The sequence below is a fragment of the Pantherophis guttatus genome, chromosome 3, assembly GCF_059756535.1.
Source record: "Pantherophis guttatus breed Tessera chromosome 3, ASM5975653v1, whole genome shotgun sequence".
Taxonomy (NCBI): Eukaryota; Metazoa; Chordata; class Lepidosauria; order Squamata; family Colubridae; genus Pantherophis; species Pantherophis guttatus.
This window is the reverse complement of record NC_142065.1, coordinates 58,583,684-58,599,330: the sequence shown is the minus strand read 5'-3', so window position 1 is coordinate 58,599,330 and position 15,647 is coordinate 58,583,684. Positions and strand designations below refer to the sequence as shown.

At 36.4% G+C, this 15,647-nt stretch overlaps 1 long non-coding RNA gene across 1 annotated transcript in view; it reads right to left on the bottom strand.

The window, feature by feature from the left end:
- LOC117664159 (uncharacterized) overlaps positions 1 to 15,647 on the bottom strand; it is a 25,092-nt gene extending 9,445 nt beyond the window's left edge. The window contains exons 1-2 of the long non-coding RNA XR_004590930.3: positions 15,597 to 15,647; positions 10,843 to 10,883 (exon numbers count right to left, since the gene is read on the bottom strand). This is a non-coding gene — a long non-coding RNA (uncharacterized LOC117664159). The remainder of the gene's footprint in view (positions 1 to 10,842; positions 10,884 to 15,596) is intronic.

Sequence of the window (15,647 nt, the reverse complement as noted above, 5' to 3'; positions counted from 1 at the left end):
GTCCCTTCCAACTCTGTTACTCTGTTCTGTTCTGTTCTGTTCATTGTGCAGTGGGTTGATTTAGACTGATAATTCTTAGTTTTGCAAATTCCACAGAAAAGAAAGATACAAGTAATGTAGTTCTCGATTTACAACAGTTCATTTAGTGACCATTCAAAGTTACAATGGCAGTGAAAAAAGTGACTTACGACCACTGCAGCATCCCAATGGTCCTTCATCAAAATTTAATTGCTTGGCAACTGGTTCATATTTATCATGGTTGCAATGTCCCAGGGTCATGTGATCCCCTTTTGTGAGTTTCTGACAAGTAAAGTCAATGGGAAAGTCAGAGTCACTTAACAACCATGTTACTAACTTAACAACTGCAGTGGTTCACTTAACAAGTGTGGCAAGAAAGGTTGTAAAATGGGGCAAAACTCACTTAACAAATGTTTCACTTAAATGTTGGGCTCAACAGTGGTCGTAACTCCTAATTCCTGTAATTCCACACAAACTTCAGAATAACTTTGAAGGATCGGGGAGTAGAACCAATAGTAATGTAAAGACTGAAATCATGAAGGCAATGATCTGTAGTTCCCAGGTTATTATGTAAACATAGTTTAATACTGCTGCTTTTCCATTGAGAAATTGGCCAAGTTCCATAAACTTGGAAGGGCAAGAGGAAAAATTCTAGAGTTGAAACTGTGAATGTAAATATATAGCCTTTGACTTCTCTGTAGTATAGTGGCAGCCAATTGTTATATTTAAATTTTCATTCATGTCTGGAAAAAAATCTAATCTACAAAGTGTGTCCAAGATTTTTTACCCAAGACAAGTGCTAAATAAAGAGTTAAGTGTCTGCACAGTTTGTTTCACTGCTGAACATGGGTGTGAAACCTGACAGTTAATGTGTAGTGCCATGTCAAAGGAATGTTAAAAATAAAACCAGAGTGGTAGCTGTTAGTCTTGTGACTTACGATAGAAATATACAATATTCAAATTTTATATTTATTCCAAATATAGACTTGGGAATGCAGTTATTTTGTTTAAATTAATACAAGATTTGTTGTTTCAAGAACATGAGAAACACCGAACAGGAACACAGGTTAATAATTGCCCTTGTTAAACTTGGCCGCCAGTATTACTTTTGTGTCTTCAAAATATTAAATATGCTTCTTAAACAATTTGGGATAGAATTATCAAGAGAAAGAAGAATCATCTAGATTAAAAAGAGAAGTTGACAGAAAATGTAATTTATCAAATTCAAAACAAAGGTATTATAGAAATGAGAATTTTAGCAAATGCAGTGATACGAGGCATGAGAGTTTCAGCACTTCAATAGATATTCAATATTCATGATCCATTTTTTTCTCTAGAACCATGATGGCGAACCTATGGCACGCGTGCCACAGGTGGCACGCGGAGCCATATTAGTGGGCACACCAGCTCAGCTCTGGGGCGCATGCGCACACCAGCCAGCTGATTTTCGGGCCTTCTGGGCCCACCAGAAGTAGGGAAACAGGCTGTTTCCTGCCTCTGGAGGGCCTGTGGGGGTGGGGAAGGCCCGTTTTTCTTTCTTACCTGGCTCCAGATCCTCTCTGTGTATCTGGGAACGGCGAAAACAGCCTTTCCCACTCCCTTGGAGGCCCTACGGAGGCTGAAAGGGCCCATTTCCCCACAGGGAAGGAAATGGGACAGGAAGTGACGTTTTTTCCTGTCCCCAGCCTCCAGAGACTCCTAGAGAGGCTCCTACAGACTCCTAGAGACTCCTAGAGAGGTTCTGGAGGCTGGGGACAGCAAAAAATGTCACTTCCTGTCCCACCGGGAGGTGGGAAATGGGCCCTTTCAGGCTCCGTAGGGCCTCCAAGGGAGTGGGAAAGGCTGTTTTTGCTGTTCCCAGATACACAGAGAGGATTTGGAACCAGGTAAGAAAGAAAAACGGGCCTACCAGGCCATCATGTGCCAGGAGCAGGGGGGAGGGGGGAGGGAGTTGCACACACATGTGTGTGGGCTAAGGTGACCAGACGTCCCGCTTTTGGCGGGACAGTCCCGTTTTTTAGCAATTTGTCCCGCGTCCCGCGGCGTTTCAAAAAAGTCCCGATTTTTCATTCTGCCTCCTCAGTCCCGCTGCCTCTTGAGCCCCAGCTGATGGCTAGAAGAAAAAAAAACTGTTTAAACTCTTGCCTGGGGCTTCAAAGGGCCGCCCTACAGGCAATCAGTGTAAAGAGTTCCTGAGTTTTTCCCCTAGCTAAGCTGCAGAAACGAAACCGAAACCAGGAACTTTGGTGGAACGTGACAAAATGAGGCAGAGAGAGATTTATTTTTATTTTTATTTTTCCTCCCCAAAAAAGGTAGGTGAAAAACTGCAAACAATGGGAAATTTAGGAGGAGAGTTCAAGATTTTAAAACACAAAAGAAAAAAAAGCTGTATTTAACTAGGGAATTGTAATAATTGAATTGAGATACTATTAATTGTATATTGTGTTGAAAGCAGAAATGTTTAAGTTGTGGTTCAGAGGAATATATGGGGGAAATTATTTGGTTTATTATTATTGGTAAATATAATTAATTGATTTGTAAGAAATTGGATTGCATGGAAATAATTGGAATATTCATGTTCATATTGATTAATATACAAAAAAGATAGTTTTATAACTAATTGATTTATATTTGTTGCAATATTTTCAGGATCAGACTCAATAATATTAGTAAGAGTTAAAGGTTTAAATATATTTCCTTTTATTTACAATAGGCATTCTATATTCACTGAATATTCACAGATAGAAGCAAGGAAAAGGGTGTAGGTGGCTCCTTATATATACAATGGGTGGAGCTATAAGTGGGAGTGGTGAATTATGAATACATTAAGAAGTGAAGAATAAGTTAACCCCTGATACCCCGTTCATATATTATTTACACATTAGAGAATAAGGCATTTACATCTGACAAATCCCCCTCTAAATGCCGATTCGTTATACAACACCAATTACACTCAGATTCAGGACAATACAATACATACAACTTAGAAGTTAAATATTTGTGTTGCTTAGAAGGTAAAGGCTTTGTCAATATGTCAGCTAATTGTTCTGAGGTATCACAATGCACTGCTTTAATAAATCCATCCTGAGATAATTGTCTCACATGTTTAAATTTTATATCTATATGTCTGGACCTTTGTCCAATGGCATCGGATCTAGATATTTCAATAGCTGCTTTATTATCTTCATGCATAACAAAAGGCAAAACAGGTTTTTTCCAAACATCCGAAATTAAATCATTAAACCATACAAGATTATTTGCAGCTTTGGATAAACAAACATATTCCGCTTCTGTCGTTGAAGTGGCCACTAGTTCTTGTTTACCAGTGTACCAGTAAACTGGACAGTCATTTAAGAGAAATATATAACCAGATGTACTTTTTCTACATGAGGTGTCTCCAGCCCAGTCTGCATCTGCATAACATGTAAGCTTTGGTTCTTTATTGTCTTTAGGTTCTAATATTAAGCAAAAGTCTAGTGTACTTTTTAGATATCTTAAAATTCTTTTAACAGCTTCCCAGTGATACATTGTTGGTTTGCTGACATGTCTGGATAATAGATTGAGTGGTAAGGCGATATCTGGTCTAGTCCAATTAGATATATAAAGAAGTGAACCTATGATTGATCTATAAAATGTGTTATCCTTGAATTCGGGGGAAGATTCATCAGTATTTCTTAGAAAATCAGTTTGCATAGGAGTATCACAAGGTTTGGCATTGTTTAAATTGCATTTATTTAAAAGTTCTACAATCTTATCTCTCTGAGTAAGTTTGAATCCCCTTCTAGTCTTATTAATTTGGACACCAAGATATTTGTTTACTTTACCTAGAGATTTTAACGAGAAATGTTCATTTAGTTTGGTTACAAAGGTTTCTCTTCTCTCTTTATGTTTTCCTATGTATAAAATGTCATCCACATAAATCAATACAAATTCAATGTAATCATCATCCTTTTTGACAAAAAAACAGTTATCAGCAGTTGTAGCGTTGAAGCCCATGGTTCTAAGTACTTTCACTAAACAATCATACCATCGTTTACCAGATTGTTTTAACCCGTATAAACTCTTGTTTAACAACCAAATTTCATTTTTGTTTGTGTATTGACTGTGAGGTGCTCTTACGTATATTTCTTTATCCAGTTTAGCGTGTAGATACGCAGTCTGTATGTCGTATTGAAATACATCAAGGTTGAGTGCTGATGCTACCACTAGAGCTGTTTTGACACTCTCTGTTCTTACTGTGGGGGAATACGTGTCAGTATAGTCCTCCGGATATTTCTGTGCATAACCTTGTGCAACTAGTCTAGCTTTGTATAGAGTATTGCCTCCCTCTAAGTTCTTAATTTTATATATCCACCTGGTACCAATAATTGTTTTATCCTTAGGTGCAATTGCAGGTGTAAATACATTTAATCCTTGTAAACTTTCCATCTCTTTTTTCATTGCTAATTCCCATTTTTCCTTTTCTTCACGAGGGAGTTTTAACACTTCCTCATATGTATTGGGTGTTGTTGGATCACCATCCATATGCATTATGTAATCCTTGTATTTATTTGGCATTTGATTTCTGGTGTTTCTAATGGTTTTTTCAGGTTTACTATCGTTATCATGCAAATATCTTGCTTCCTTTTTTGTTAATGTGTCTGTCTTAATTTTGTGTTGGCTATTTGTCCAAATTTTGGTTTTGTTCTTATTTTTGTTGATATTTTGCTTTTCTATGATCCCTTCTTCATGAGATTTTGTACCTTTACATTTATTTGGAAATATTTCATTAAGATGTAATTTAGACCAGTTAGCCTGTTCATGGAACACAGCTGTTCTGGAGACTATAAATTTGTTATTGTTATCAATGAATCTGTACCCTTTGGTACCGGTTTCATATCCCATAAATCTGAGTCTTCTGGATACGTTTTCTCCCTTTCTTCTTAATTGTTTAGGTATGTGTACGTCTGCAGTGACTCCAAATATATGCATGTGTGCTAATTTTGGTTTTCTATTATACATCACTTCATATGGTGTCTTATTTACAATGCTGGACCATGTTCTATTTTGTGTGTAATTTGAATAATGTAAGGCTTCTGACCAGAATTGTTTGCTTAAGCCAGCATCTTCCAATGTGCATCTAATCATGGTTTGTAATGTGGAATTTTTCCTCTCTGCAATCCCGTTCTGGAACGCAGAAAATGGACTAGATGTGTAATGTAACATTCCTTTGTCTTTTAACCATTGGGAGAATTCTTTAGACATGAATTCGCATCCCCTATCTGTCATAATTTGTTTTATTTTGATGTTGTGTTGTGTTTCTATGCGTTTGTAAAATTCTTTAAATTTTTGAAATGTTTCATCTTTGTGTTTTAATGTATAAACAAATCCATAGCGGCTATAATCGTCCACTATTGTCAGGAAGTAACGTTTTCTATAAGTGATTGATGGAGTTAATGGACCAACTAAGTCCATGTGTACTAAATCAAAAATTTTGTTAGTTGATCTAGTAGATTTTCTTGGCCTGGGGCTAGTTTTTAGTTTTGTAGATTTACATACTGAGCATTCCAAATAGTTTTCACAATTTTTTATTTTAACACCTTCTGCGTGTTCAGTCATTTTTTGTACTACAGGAAAACTGGCATGTCCTAACTTCCTATGTAAGATGTGAGCACACTCATCATGAATTGGCTTACCTATTTTTGGTTTTTTTTCATTGTGTGCATCTTTGTGATCATGAGATGTTTTACACTCATCATTGTCACTATTGCTAATATTTTCATCATCTACTTCAATACAATCTTCCATATTTGAGTCAATGTTATGCAAACATTTTTCCTTAGTTATCAGATAAGGTAGGCCTCCTTTAATCATCACTGTGCCTATATTTATTTTATTCTTCTCCAAAATCGCTTTTCCTTTTGAAAAAACAATGTTAATGTCAGAATCTCTACTTAGTTTTATAGCACTTAGTATGTTATGAGGTATCTCAGGTATTAGCAATACCCCCTCTATTTTTCCTAGACCAGGCAAGGTTACATTCCCTCTACCTAATACTTGCACCTTTTCTTGGTTAGCTACCTTTATTACAAATTTATCTTCTGCAAATGAAGACAATATATTTTTGTTATTAGTGGTGTGATTAGTTGCTCCAGAATCAATAAGCCAATTATTGTTCTCATTTTGCTGTATGTTAGTGTTGTCTTGTTTATTTAGCCCGTTCAGTGAGCCAGATTTTCTATCTTTTGAATTATCTCTGCCCCCTCTATTCTCTTTGTAATTTGGTGGGCTCCTATATCTATGTCTATCTATGGAAGACTGTCTATAATTGTATTTGTTTCTATATTCTGACCTATGCCTTTCTCTTGAAATTTTGGGACAGTCTCTTCTATTGTGTTCCCTGGATCCACAATTGTGGCATTTAAATGTTTCATTATATTTTTCTTGGAAAGCTACTTCCCTATATGGTTTGTGTTCTGTGTGATTTCTAGAATGATTCCTTCTTGAATTGTCTTCTGCTATCAATTTATTGGATAGACTTTCTATGGATAAATATCCTAGATTGATAGTGTCTAAGTGTGACATAAAATTGTCCCATGATGAATCAAGTGAGTTGATAATAACACTTTTCATTGTTTGGTCTGAAATCACCTCCCCCCTCAAATGCAGCTCAGCTCTTATTTTGTTTAAATATATTAAATGCTCACTTATGGAAACCCCTGGTTTTACCCTAGATGAAAAGAAATCTTTAGACATCCTTGTGGTGGTAGCTACACTGTCACTGTGAAACAAATTAAACATGCATTGAATGATTTCTGCAACGGTCAGATTTGGCTTAATGCTATGATACATTGCAGGAGACACACTAGATATTATTAAGAAAAATGCTCTATGGTGTAAACAATCTATTTTTAGAGTCCAAGGTCTTTTTGGGGGACTAGTGATAAAAAATAATAAATTTTCCTTCATAAAGACAACCTGGAGCTGTTGATACCATTCTTGCAAATTAACGCCATCAACCCTTAGCTTTGGGAAGTCACTGGGTAAATTTCCGACATTATTGTGTCCATTACTTACAACCTGAGGTAGTCCATGGTCTCGCAAGTGTAGAAAATTGCAAAACGGCATGGGGATGCTCGCAACGAGTCTGCATGGTCTCCTCGCCAGTTCATGTCTTCCCGGACCGTCTGCGTAGTTTTGCGCATGCGCGTTGTCCATTTCTTCTTTGGAGTCGTCGTGGAAGGTTCTCTCCATTGTGGCTTGCTCGTTTTGCTCCTCTTCAGATGAATCGGTCTCTGGTTCGATTTTGGGAGTCTTGACGACGGCGGCTGCTCTTCCTCTTCCCCTGAGGGCTTTGATGCTTGCTTCGGTCTGTGGCGTAGGGCGGTACCGGCAGGGCTCTCTGGGTTCGGGCGTCGGCGTCCTCGTAGTCAGGATGGGAGCGGGCAGGTCTTGAGGCATCGGCTTGCTCGCTCGCTTCTTCGGTAGCTGTTTGTTAATTTTTAGTTTTGGCCCAAATGCAGCAAAAAGCGTTTTCATTGCTGATTTTATTTGGGAGTTTGTTGAATCATCTTCACTTTCTGATTCTGATTCTTCTGAGGAGTTTGAATCTTCTTTTTCATTTTCGTTGTTTGATAACGTTTTTCGCGCCAGAAATTTTGAATTGAGCATTTTGATTGGCTCTGCTTCGCTCACCCTGGAGGCCTGTTGAAACCAAGATGGCTGCCATTCAAAATTTCGCGCGGGATCACCGTTTTTCTTCTTCGTAATGACTTTCTCTGCAGTCATATCACTCACTATTTTTGGGTCTTTAGACTTTTCATTAGTGATGTTTTTCTCTCTCGCTGCTCCGCTGTTCTTCAGCATATCTTGGAGTTTCGCGATGAGGCTTTCATCATTCTTCTGGCTCTTTAATAGTTTTAATATCTCTGACCTGAGTTCGTTATTCTCTATTTCGATTTCCTTCTGGTCATCAATTATTTCTTCGTCTTCAGTGGTGTATTCTTCGGACTCTCTCGAAATTGCGTTTGTGGATTCATTGATTATTTCTTGTTCTGTTTCCATTTCTTTGCTGTAGGCCCTGGTGTTGGGCCTATCTTTCTTAGACATTTTTAAGTTTTTTATTGAGTCAATTAACCATCCTCTGCTACCAGCTTGTTGCAATATTTTCAGGATCAGACTCAATAATATTAGTAAGAGTTAAAGGTTTAAATATATTTCCTTTTATTTACAATAGGCATTCTATATTCACTGAATATTCACAGATAGAAGCAAGGAAAAGGGTGTAGGTGGCTCCTTATATATACAATGGGTGGAGCTATAAGTGGGAGTGGTGAATTATGAATACATTAAGAAGTGAAGAATAAGTTAACCCCTGATACCCCGTTCATATATTATTTACACATTAGAGAATAAGGCATTTACATCTGACAATATTAAAATGTTGAATTTGTATTAAACAACTGTATTACATAATTACATAATTAAACAATGTGAGGATGGATATAAAAATAGATGACAATGGAAAGGGGTATAATATAGAATAGAAGGGAAAAATTGAATTTGATTAAGATTAGAGATGAGGATGAAGGGTAATATTGGTTTTTTTAAAAAAATAGATGAGGAATAAATATGGCAAAAAGGAAATATAGAAATTGTAAATTAAATTGAAGTGACTAAACACTGTTTAAATTTGTGAACCGGCCAAATACTCTGTTCAAAGAAAATAAATTGTATGTTTGTATGTGTGTTTCTAATTACTGCTATTTATTCATATTTGTTCTCTTTTATTCTTTAAAGTTTAACCATTCATTCTTTATCTTAATATCTTTATATTTGTTTGGGGTTGGCTTTCTTCCCTTTCATCTTTTTTATTGTACAGCAATCTTTCTCCTCAAACCTACCACCTCTCTCTTTTCTTTCCTTCTTACTTTCTCTTCCCCCCCTCTTCTTCTCCTCCCTACTTCCTCTTCCTTTCTCCTTCTCCTCTCTTCCTCCCCCTCTTACCCTCACTCCTACTCTAATTTCCCTTCCCTTCCTTCATCCCTCTCTATTGCTGTATCCTTTTATGCATATGGACTACTCAGAGGGCTGAAAAAGTTATTTTTGACTGGTCCTCGCACTTTTGACCAGTCATCGAACTTACGACTGTCTTCACATTTTATTTTTTTGCCCTATCTTATCACCATGGTGAAGAGAAGCAGTTGTGAAATGAGTGACATGGTTGTTAAGGATGCTGCATGGGCATAAATGTGAGGATGGTCATAAGTGTGAGGACCAGTCAAAAGTGCGAGGACCTGTCAGAAATGATTTTTTCAGCCCTCTGGTTAGTCCTTTTGTGCATATGGACTACTCAGAGGGCTGAAAAAGTTATTTTTGACTGGTCCTCACACTTTTGACCAGTCCTCGAACTTACGACTGTCCTCACATTTTACGTTTTTGCCCTATCTTGTCACCATGGTGAAGAGAAGCAGTTGTGAAATGAGTGACATGGTTGTTAAGAATACTGCACGGGCATAAATGTGAGGATGGTCATAAGTGTGAGGACCAGTCAAAAGTGCGAGGACCTGTCAGAAATGATTTTTTCAGCCCTCTGGTTAGTCCTTTTGTGCATATGGACTACTCAGAGGGCTGAAAAAGTTATTTTTGACTGGTCCTCACACTTTTGACCAGTCCTCGAACTTATGACTGTCCTCACATTTTACGTTTTTGCCCTATCTTGTCACCATGGTGAAGAGAAGCAGTTGTGAAATGAGTGACATGGTTGTTAAGAATACTGCACGGGCATAAATGTGAGGATGGTCATAAGTGTGAGGACCAGTCAAAAGTGTGAGGACCTGTCAGAAATGACTTTTCAGCCCTCTGAGTAGTCCCTATACACATAGCCATGGCCACCCGGTCACATGACCAGCTAGCCACGCCCACCCAGTCACATGGCCTCCAAGCCACGCCCACACAATAAGTCACACCCACAATGGTGTCCTTCTTACCAATGTTAAAATCTGTTCACCTTACCCTATACACATAGCCATGGCCACCCGGTCACATGACCAGCTAGCCACGCCCACCCAGTCACATGACCAGCTAGCCACACCCAGAAAATAAGCCACGCCCACAATGTCCCTCTTTACCAATGTTAAAATCTGGTCACCTTAGTGTGGGCACATGCGCGCGCGACCCTCCCCTGTCCCCCCTCTCCTGGCACGCAATGGCAAAAAGGTTAGCCATCACTGCTCTAGAACATTTTTTTTTTAAATTGGAAAAGATATTCCACAATTTAACATTATCTCTCTTTGAGTTGTTATATATAAGATCACTTTAGTGAATATGCTGTAACTTATGAGGAAATAGCTTTGAATAAAACATGATTTTGCTGCCTGAAAATTTGGTAATTGGAGAATGGCTCTCAATAGCAGAAGGTATAAAATGCAAAAATATAGTTACTTTCTCTGGTGTCCCTAATTATATTTTGAGTTTATTGATTCTTTGATAAATAGCCAGTGGCTTATATTACCCACTTATTTTTCTAAGATATGGATATCTTCCCCTGGAATCTACAATGACTAAGAAAGGCTATGTTCTGCTCATTGGAGCATATCTTTCTGAAAAGAAGGGAGAAATGCAATAAAAGTTGCCCAATGACCCAGAGGTAGACTTCAGTTGAAAACAAAATTCATTTTTCTGTGCCACTATAAAGACAGTCATAAGATCAGGGAAGTTTGTAGGGAAAGTTTGTTGGTGACAAAAATGTAAAATACCACAGTGTGTGAATAAATACTGTAAAGTTAATTTAAAATAGAACTGCTTACACTTCAAAACAACAGATACATTTATTAAGGAATTTACCTGCTTTGAGAGAATGCTTATATTTCTGAGCTGTCTTCATACTAGGAAAAAAGATGGAAAGTTATTGTTCATCCTATAGGAAACAGCTTGCATCTTTAAAGGATCTCTAATTGAATATTCAATTATTATATAATGTATACAATATCACTGAAAAACTATTATGTGCTTTAATTAATCCTTTCTCTAAAGAAAAGTACAGGTAGTCCTCCACTTGCGACCTCAACTGTGTCCAAAATTTCTGTTGTTAAATGAGACATTTTTAAGTGAGTTTTGCCTCATTTTATGACTTTTCTTGCCACAGTTGTTAAATGAATCACTACTGTTGATAAGATAGTAACCCGGTTGTTAAGTGAAGCTGGGTTCCCCATTGACTTCACATATCCGAAGGTCACAAAAGGGGAATCACATGACCTTGGGACACAGCAATGGTCATAAGTATGAACCAGTTGCCGAGCATCCCTGAGCATCTAGGGATGCTACAAAGGTTGTAACTGGGAAAAATGGTCATAAGTCACTTTTTTCAGTGTAGTTGTAACTTTGAACAGTCAATAAATGAACTATATATAATGTATATAATTGTCTGTTAAATAAAATTTCATTCTATTATTCTTTTTGGTTAACTGCAGACATTTTTTAAATTTTATACCTGAAATCTAATTCACTCTCTACTTTCTATTCTGCTATGATATTTCCAGAAATATAGTTTTTGAGTTTTTAAGTACTAAGAAATCTAATTCTTTAAAACATGAAGCCATTAATGGAATTATTAATAGAGTTATAGAAGATACTACAAGTTTTCTATTCTAAACTTCTTGCATATCATCCAGATTTATTTTTGAATTTTCTTTTAATTTATGGTAATAATAGTCACTTTAGTCTCAATAAAGCCCTAAACAATCAAGATAACAAGTGTTATCATGTTAACTGTATTTTTATCATTCAATTTACATAATTCTATTCATTAGGTAAGATCTATATATTTTAAAGATATGTTATAGCTGATTAAAACTATTAACTTCATTTTTACAAGTGTTCCCCCATATGTGTGTGTGTGTGTGTGTGTGTGTGTGTGTGTGTGTGTGTAGACTTTTTAAAAATAAAATCTGTTCCAGACTATTTCCCATGAAAGCAAAAGTCAGATTTAAATTTTCCGCCCAAATATGTCTACGTTCATTGCTAAATAGTAACTTAAGTTCCTACTATGATTACAATCAAGAACTTGCAAGGATTGCATTGGTCCTAAATAATGATTTTCACATTGAGTCCAGGGTAAATAGTCACAACTTTATGAATAATTAATACAATCATCTAATTAATACAATTATAATTAGATTATCATTGCAATCATGCATGATTGCAATGCACAATTGCAATGTGCAATCACTGCAGAAATGGGAACTTCATGAATCCCTAAATGTCCTCCTGAAAACTATGCTTTTACAGTCCTTCACAAATATAGTATGATAGGGGTGTCCAAGTAAGAGCAACAAAGATGATTAGGGGACCGGAGGCTAAAATATATGAAGAACGATTGCAGGAATTGGGTATGTCTAGTTTAATGAAAAGAAAGACTAAGGGAGACATGATAGCAGTGTTCCAATATCTCAGGAGCTGCCACAAAGAAGAGGGAGTCAAGCTATTCTCCAAAGCACCTGAGGGCAGGACAAGAAGCAATGGGTGGAAACTAATCAAGGAGAGAAGCACCCAAGAAATAAGGAGAAATTTCCTGACAGTTAGAACAATTAATCAGTGGAACAACCTGCCTCCAGAAGTTGTGGGTGCTCCATCACTAGAGGTTTTCAAGAAGAAATTAGACAGCCATTTGTTCAGAATAGTATCCTGCCTGAGCAGGGGGTTGGACTAGAAGACATCCAAGGTCCCTTCCAACTCTGATATTCTGTTACTCTGTTATTTGGGACTAGTTTGTTCTAAAGAAGAGGCACAACCATCCAAAAGATTCAACTGTACATTCGCTGCAGAAGGCCTTCCATCAGTGGCAGAACCCACTACTTTAATTGTTACATTACAATTAAAAATTCAACTATATTTTACGGTATAATTCTATCGGTTTCTACTTGGGAATAAGCCACGTTGAGATGATAATTATTAACTGGGCACATCTGTATAGGATTGTACTGATAAATCAGTGATTTACAACTTTGTAATAAAATTGTTGTTGCAAACCACGTCCACAATTAATTAAACCAGTTGTTTATATTAATCACTATGTTTAAAACATGCTGCAATTGTGCCACCTGTGGGAATATAAATTTATTGAAATACCTAAAGATTTCCTCCTACTGATAGAATTTGCAGCCTCAATTACAAAATTGACTAACACTTTCAAAACCTCCAAGAGACATCTGAAACAGCTGCAATTAGGTATTATCATAAGCTATCAATTAAGCAGTGTAATCTTTTGCATTTCAAAACCGTCTTTTGCTTTTAACAGTTGGATCCTGCAACCATCATAAATGCATGCCTGTTCCCAAGCACCTGAATTTTGATCACATGACCATGGTGATGGTAAATGCAAGGCCCAATCACAGGCCACATTTTTCAGTGTCATTGTGACTTTGAACATTTATGAAATGAATGGTAGTAAGCCAAGGACTACCATATCTGTATCTGTATTTTGAAATAGCAGCAAGGACAACTAAGAGTCCATTTGAAATTGCTTCTGGGGATTTGGGCAATGAAAATAGTATGGAATAGAATGTAAATGACCTAATGAGCAGCAACATATTGCTATTGAAGCAATAAGTAGCACAATCACTAGTTTCCCTACCCATCTTCATTCTGCAAAATGTTGTCTATTTCAATTCTATCTGTCTCAGTATAACAACCATTTGTATTCTTTTTCCTTCCATACATGCTTTACTCTTTCTGTGTAATTCTCTTCTTTTTCTTCATCTGCCATAGTCTTTATCTGCCACAATCCTTTTGTAGAATCACTCCATGTGTTCTATTTAATTTAAACTATTCCTTTCCTATTTTCTTCAACCCTTTAACATCATTTCCACATGGTACCGGTATATTTACAAGTTCTAAGCTGATTCTGGTATAAGATTTTATTTCAGCATCTGACATTTCCAGTAAGTTGATTTATTCAAGGATTAATTGCAGCACATCGGAAATTGCATAAAAAATATTTTTTATTGCAACATTGGAGTTCTATTGAACTTGTGGATGGGCTGTTTTTGCCATTGGTGGAATTGCTATCTCAGGGATACCTCTTCCCCTTTCAAGCACTATAGCTTGATGCCAGGGAAATAGCATTATGAATCCTATATGAATCCTACATGCAACAACAGTGTCTTGGATATTTTATAGCTGGTCCTCATAGGAATTTCTGATTATTATTATTATTATTATTATTATTATTATTATTATTATTATTATTATTATTATTATTATTTATTTTGCAAACTAAATATCTGAACGGGGTAAGGCCTGATGGAATGTCATTCTTCCACGTTCCTATTCGTCAACTAGAGATTTTACAATGTATAGTAAGATTTTATTTTCTAACACTGTGCTTTAAATCATAACTCAGATTCTTAGGGTCTGATTTACTTTAAGAATGTTATCATTTGATATCAGGCCAGACCTTAAAAATCAGAAGCATATTTTGATTCCCCTTCTTTATTATACACAAACCCTAAATAACTCTGTCAACTGAGTAGGGCTACCATACTAAAATGTTTCATTTTATGATGCCCTTTCCCTTCCTTATTTATTTTTTCTATTTTTGAGTTCATGATTCTTCTAAATCCCAAATAAATATTAATTACACTTTCTGCACACTTCGGAGCATGTGCCTATACTGTCACAAAACAGTTTTCTATTCTCACCAAATTGCCAGTACATATATATATGTGTGTGTGTGTGTGTGTGTGTGTGTGTGTGTACACACACACACATATATATATACACACACACACATATAACATGTATTACATATATATATTTATGTATATTTATGTATATTTTACATATATATATATTTTACAACAGTGACTTCTTTCATGAAGGTAAAATACAGACATTTGTCATTTAAAACAGCGGCATAGCTAGATTTCTTATTAAAAAAACCCAGTACTTTAGGCTGATAAGAGAATCCAAAACGTTCACTCTTTGATTTTCTGAAATATGAACTTAATTTAGAAACTATTTTTTACCAAAAGTATTCAGAAGATAGCATGTTCCAAAATTGTTCTTGAAAATCCTCGAACCATTTATTTTTTTTCTATCATCTTTTTGCTTTCCACATGAAATGTTCTTACACTTTTGCCATGACATACTTAGTATGGTTTCCTCAGTAATTTCTCAGAAAGGTTACCTTTTTTACAATACAGTATATGGAGCTCTCCTTGCTTAGTTTATAGCATAATATTCAGGGCTGGGTTCTACTTATCTTTACTACCAGTTTGCAATGGGAGTACACGTGTGCGCTTCTGCACATGCACAGATCATCCATGATGACGTCCGGACGGGTGGGCAGAGCCTCCCACTGCTTTTACTACTGGTTCACAAGAACTGGACCGAACCGGGAGCTACCCACCACTGATAATATTGCCATGAGGAAAATATAAACAGCACAAATCACTAAAAGAGCTGAATCAATTCAGTATGTTGATGAGGATCCATTAGATTTTTAAGCCACTGACTTCATATTGAAGCTGTGTTTTGTAAAATATCTGATACATTTACTGTTCAAAATAGCAGGATCCAATTATTCTGCCAACACTTACTCAAAATTATGTGTCTCACAGTTGCTTGAATAAAGCTAAAAGCTCTACTTT